The sequence below is a fragment of the Thamnophis sirtalis genome, unplaced genomic scaffold (assembly GCF_051295495.1).
Source record: "Thamnophis sirtalis isolate CommonGarterSnake01/CBP01778 unplaced genomic scaffold, rThaSir2_p1.2 scaffold_4, whole genome shotgun sequence".
In the NCBI taxonomy this organism is placed as follows: Eukaryota; Metazoa; Chordata; class Lepidosauria; order Squamata; family Natricidae; genus Thamnophis; species Thamnophis sirtalis.
The window spans coordinates 72214298-72221184 of NW_028261384.1; positions in this window are offsets into that span (position 1 = coordinate 72214298).

A 6887-nucleotide genomic window follows, 5' to 3' on the forward strand; every position below is an offset into this window, starting at 1 on the left:
CTACCAACCCTGATTGGACTTGAGCCAGTCCATAAGGTGAATTACAAAAAAAAGACATAAGGTGAATTACCAAGAAATTCAATTGGGCCAGAATGGTCAGCCACCCCTATTCTGAGTCCTAAAAGGTCATCCAAAAATTTGACTAATCAAATGCCATAATCTAGTGCTTGGGGAGAAAACCACATTTTTAAAGCCTTATAGAAGACCAGGAGGATTGGGGTCACACACTTTTGGGGGCAGGTACTTCTTCAGATGGCAGGTCCCACAACAAAGCAAAACCATAATTGGTGCTGTCAGGAGAATTTAAGCATGCACATGCTATCAGACCTCTGGGATGACATAATCAAAGATATGTAATCTGCAAATAACTCATTCTATTTTCTGTATCATGAATGGCTTTAAAGATAATAAATGGTTTATAGATGGCACTTTGAGTTACATTCAGAAATCTATAGGAAGCTAGTGCAATTTGCATAACTACCAGCACTGTTGCTTTATGTACCAATTGTAACTTCCAGGTGGTGTTCAATTCCATCATTCCAATATTTTTTTTTCAGATGCAAAATGGTCCTTGCTCTTTTTTTCCAAGCAATTTTTTTTATTTTATGTTACTTATACTTATCAATGAGTGAATAGTTTGATACCTGGGTTTCATACATTTCAATACAAATAAGCATTATATTGTTACTCGTAATTATTACATTTCATTTTCATTATTTCATATTGTTTACACATACCCTTACTATCACTCTTCAATTCCTAAAACACCTTCTTATTCTTTAATAGATCTTAACATGTCTGTGTGTCTGTGTGTCTGTTGTCTGTCTGTGTATACATATCTTCAGGCTGGGTTTGGGGCTTAAAGTGTGATCGGAGCTGCCGTCTTTCTATAAATCTTGGTGGGTGGGTGTGGAGTGCTGGCTTTGTTTCAGTAAGTGGAATGATTGGTTGTGTGGTTGTATCATGATTGGTAGATTGGTGCTGATTGGTGCTGGCTGTGTGTCTATTGTTGTTCCATGTTGTAGCGGCCTGGGTGGTGGGTGGGGCTCATTTGTTGACTAGGGCTGATTTCCAGATATCTGGTAGGCGAGAGGTGTCATCACGTTTATTCAGGTTGTGGGGGTGTTTCTCTATTTTGATAGCTTCCATAATTATTCTCTTGTTGAAGTGTTCTGTTTTGGAGATTAACCTGGTTCCTTCAAAATTAATTTCATGTCCTGTAGCTTTAAGGTGCTGGAAAAGGGAGGAAGTTTTTTCTTTTTTTTCTTACTGCATTCTTGTGTTCTGCAATGAGTGAATTTATTCTCTTGTTCATTTGTCCTATGTATGTTGCAGGGCATATTTTGCATGATATTTCATAGATTCCTTAGTTTTCTAGCTGGATTTTGTCTTTGGGGTTTCTTAAGATGTTGGCTATTTTTTGGTCAATGTTGAAGGTTTTCTTGATATTGTGTTTGTGAAGAATTTTGCTGATTTTATCTGTGGTGCCTTTGATGTAAGGGAGGAGGGTGATGCCATTGTCCTGTTCTGTGTCTTGGTTTTTTGGTGGAATCTTCCTTTGGATTAGGTTTTTAATTGTTTTTCTTTGGAATCCGTTGGAGAATAATATGTTTGTGAGAGTGTGTAATTCAGTTTTCAGGTGGTCTTTGTCAGCTAGGCGTTTGGTTCTGAAGATGAGGGTCTTGGTTACAGAGTTGATCTGTGCAGGGTGGTGATGAGATTGTGCATTTAAGTAGCAGTTGGTGTATGTTTTTTTCCGGTAGATGGTGTGTCCTAGGGAGCCATTGGGTTTTTTGTAGATTAGGACATCCAGAAAGGGAATTGGTTGTTTGCTTCTATTTCCATGGTGAATTGTATTTTGGGGTGTAGGCTGTTAAGATATGTGAGGAAGTTGTCCAGTTTTTCTTTCCTGTGTGACCAAATCACAAAAGTGTCAACATATCTAAGCCAGAGTTTGGGTTTGTGTTCAGATTTATCTAAGGTGTTAGTTTCAAAATGTTCCATGTATAAGTTTGCGATGAAGGGTGAGAGAGGTGATCCCATGGGTGTTCCTTCTATCTGTTTGTATCTTTGTCCATTATGGATGAAGTATATGTTGGTTAGGCAGTGGTTGGTAATGTCCAGGACCAGTGGTTGCTCAGTCCATCAGCAGAGTGTACCAGAAATTGACTGTAAAACTGCAATGATCTTTTCAAAACATGTTGTTTGCTTGGAATGACAAAAACTGAAAATGTTGGTATATTTTTCATGTCAATGTCTGGCAAGCCATAATACCTTGCTGTTGTACAATTCTCAGGTGAGCAGATTGCAAGCAACCAAACTAAAGAAAGGAATAATTAAGTGGTTGCACTTTTCCTGCAACAATAAATTGGGATAATATATTTTATAGATATTTCTAAACTTTATATTCTGTAGTAAAACCAAGATTATTTGACATTGTTTTCACACTGAGTCTCAAAGATGCTATTTTTTCAAGAGTAACCAGAGTTTCTGATTTTTCTTTGAAGACGTTTCATGTCTCATCCAAAAAGCTGCTTCAGCTCTGACTGAATGGTGGGGAATGGAAGGATTTATACTCCTTGCAGACAACTGGTCATTTGCATCCTTTTAGAGAGTCATTGAGGCCACTTGGAGGTTTATCTGTGTCCTCAGGGTCATCTGAGTAATGCAAATGGGTGTGGAGCCTTCTTGCAATTGTTGAAAAAACTGTGTTGTAAACTGGGGATTGATGATGTATCCTTCCCGCTCTGTTGAGAGAGGCCTGTTCATTTTTGTTATAGATGGCATTTTTGACCCCTCTTTCAAACCAGCAATCCTCTCTGTCCAAAATGTGGATTTGCTGTCTTCAAAAAAGTGGCCTTTATCTTTTAAATGCAGATGGACTGCTGAATCTAGTCCTGCTGGATTTGTTCTCCTATGTTGTATCATGGTATATTGTGCCATGCTATGATCAGCTATCTGCAAGGAATATAAATCCTTTGATCCCCCACCATCCAGTCAGAGCTGAAGAAGCTTCTTGGATGAGAAGTAAAATGTCTTCAAAGAAAAACCAGAAAGTACAGCTGCCTCTTTAAAAAGCACCTTTGGGATAACCTGAATGATCTGGATGACTGAGAACCTCCATAAATATTTTTCACATTCTGCTTTGATTATTTGGTAATTTGGGATGAATGGATGCAAAAAGAGTACATTTAAATGACTGAACCTGTGAATAATGCCAAAATTTCTAAGTATATACTATGTCAATTATTTTATATATTTATTAATTACCATGACAATTGTTCAAATGTCACTATTTGTTGATTCCAACAATTCTGATTTTGTATTGCTTTGGTGCAATCAAGGATAGATTCTGCCGTGTATTTGCTTATCTTGAAGACAATGTTCCAGAAACTGCAGATATAGATAGGGAAGGCTCACAGGGAATATTTCATTCCTGTTTTGGTTGCTGATATAATCTAGGACAAAACTGAAAGAGGATTAAAGATCTCCATGATGTGAGATTTGTGTACTTTCATAAATTCACCCCATGCTGTGTCTTGGTTTAAGCTGGAGCCAAGAAGCAGTTGCCATTGGGCAAGCCAGAAGTCAGGGTCAAAGATAAACCAAAGTTTAGGGACACCTTTGTTTAGATAAATCATACTTAAAACAGGAAATGTGCTTATACTACTTTCTTTTCTCACTGCCATTTCAGGCTCCCGGGATAACTATTTTGAATCCTTCTTTCCAATATTTCACATGGTTCCAGCAGTATCCAAACACTGATAAGTTTTATTACATAGGCATCGATCTGTTAAAGTATATGCATACTGATAAGAATTCCTTTATCAACAGGTATTACTATAATAGAATTTAAAAAGACTTGTAAATATTAAAAAAGAAACTGGATGTCCCCAAAATGAAATAAGTCTAAAAGATAGGCAACAGGAGAAAAGGTAATAAAACTGTCATGATGCTAGAGGCATCTGGAGGCTAATATAAGATAGCCCAAAGCTTTTGTGACATGAGAAACCTAACATAGCTAAACTGTGGGGAAATAAGAAAATCCAGAAGAGGTACTGCCATTGCAAACTTTCAGTCAATATTTGAAGGGTCAACAAAAGGAAAACCAGTCTCCAGACATAAAGAATCAAAAATTTTACAGACATAAAGCAACATTTGAACATGATATTTTAAGCCTCCATAATATCAAGTTATACTTTAGAATTTAATACAATAATTAGGGAAGCAACATGGGAACCTCTCATTTCATGATGAAAAAGAACCAAATGATAAGGCCTTGGCCCAAGTGATGGCAGACTAAGTTTTATACAAATACTTAAGCTAACAATTGAAATAATAGCTAAGGATTGGCCTTCTGGAGGAATGCATGATATATTGAAGATGGCTTCATGAAAAGCAAAGCTGATGACTGTGGTAAAGAATAAAGTTTCAGTAAGTAGACTGGCTGAATATTCTCCAGACAAGGAGAGGATGGGCGTTCACACAGATGTGTTCTGAGCAGTGCTCTGTGTGAGGAGACATCAAGACAGTTGTTACAAATGGGTTTCTGAACACTGGGAAACAACAGAAATAACCACTTTGCTTGCAACCAAGGTTGGCACCTTTTAAAGGATACTAACTGTGCAAACTTTCTTTTCTAATCATATTTGAAATTGCTTGTTAACTACTTTTAACCTGTTAGAGTCCTTTCAATCAGGGGTGTCAAATTCATTTTCATTGAAGGCTGCATCAGGGCTGTGGTTGACCATGTGGGTGGGGTGTGGGTGGGCAGGCATGGCTGACTGAGTGGGTGTGGCCGACTGAGTGGGTGTGGCCAACTGCTGGCATGTTTTCTCTTTGCACTGGGTAGATGGGGCCAAAGCCGCACTGCCTGAACTTTCCTCTTCGCACTGGGTAGACCGGACCAAAGCTGCACTGGTCTGATCCTTTCTCTTTACATTGGGTAGACCAGGAAGGCCCTGCAGTCTGGATCCAACCACATTGTGGTGCGAATCTGGCCTGCAGACCTTGAGTTTGACACCCCTGCTTTAGATCAAAAAGCCTGAAAACCTTGAGTTTGCTTTCAATCTTAATAAAAGAAAGTTTTAACCTTGAACATAAGAATTTTTAAAATGAAATAAATAGCAAAGGGTTATATAAGACTTTGATCTTAGATGGCTTAAATATTCAGGAAAATTCTAAAGGAATAAATTAGTAAGACACTTTCTTTTTTCTTTTTTCATATTTAGTATTTTTAGTATTTTATTAGGATTTATAGGCCGCCCTTTTCCCTAAGGGGACTCAGGGCGGCTTACAATCATTAGGGAGGGGGTGCAATTCAAAATAAACAATATGTGAGCAAAATAAAATAATAAAAACACAACTTGCATTCAACATTCAACACTCGGGTGGGGCAAATTAGAGGCTTATCCCCAGGCCTGTTGGGATAGCCAGGTCTTGAGGGCTGCGCGGAAGGCCTGGACGGTGGTGAGGGTGCGTATCTCGACGGGGAGATCGTTCCACAGGGTCGGAGCTGCAACAGAAAAGGCTCTCCTCCGTGTAGTCGCCAGTCGACATTGTTTTATTTGCAGTTTTCCTTTAACAACCAACTTATTTTGTGGACAGTGTAAGGACTGGGTCAATACATTTTTTATGCAGTGCTAATAATAATAATACAATTATATACACATAGTTTTTATCTTCCAACTTCTAAACTTAATATGCTCATTATAATTATAATATATTATTTTAAGTATCAATGTGTATATTATTTTCCCAGTCTGTACTCCCCCCTCCACTTGTTGGGGTTCTTCTATATTCACCTCTTTATCATTAAACAGTACTATTCTCTCTTTATGATTCTTTATAACTTTCTCCAAAAATATATTTAAACATCAATTACATTTCTTTATACAATGTGTTTGTTGATCCCTCTTAATCACCAATATTTTAATATTTTAAGTATTAATCAAGTTCCACCATATTTCCAATATCTCAGTTTTCTATAAACACCAATAAAACCAATAATTAATAAAATTTAATTGGACCTGGGATTATATCTCTAAATCCCTTGAATTTGTAGTCCTTAAAAACTATAAATTCCAACATAGTTTTTGCACATGGTTAATTATAGTAATAGATTTAAATATGCCTAATCACAATCTGTGTTACTATTTTCCCAGTTTATACTTTCTATTTTTTTCTATTAGTTTTTAATACAATTGCAATATTACAAGATATTGTGTCTCTGTCTGTCATCTCTCAGCTTTTTTAGAATTTCATCATTTATTGACTTTTGGGTGATTCTTTTATATTTATATTTCTTTCTTGGGATCCTATATTTCTAACAGTTTTACATAGATTGAATGTTCCATCTACTTTACCCCTTATCTTCTTCTCCCCTACTCCCAATTCCAGCATTCAACAAAGTGTAAAAGTCAAAACAACTGTCAACCATTCAGGGGTGTTAAAGATAGAATTTAGAAAAGCAATATCTTTCAATAGTCACTTTTCACAATGTTGTTTGACTTTTTCCAGGCTTCCTGTGTTTTAAAACATGCTTTAAATATTTCTTTTGCATCTGAGTCTTTAATCTTTAGTCTTTCTCTTTGATTTTTTCGTCTTCAATCCTTCTCCATAAATTCAATCACCACTTTCTTACTATTTGGAGATTGTTTTTTGTAATTTTTAACTTGGGTTAAATTTTTAGGGTAAAAGTTGGAAGTTATCTGACCCAGTTTCACTGCTCTGTTCACGCACTTCTCCAGTACAATACAATAGCAGAGTTGGAAGGGACCTTGGAGGTCTTCTAGTCCAACCTCCTGCCTAGGCAGAAAACTGCCTACCATTTCAGACAAATGGCTATCCAACATCTTCTTAAAGACTTCCAGTATTGGGGCATTCAC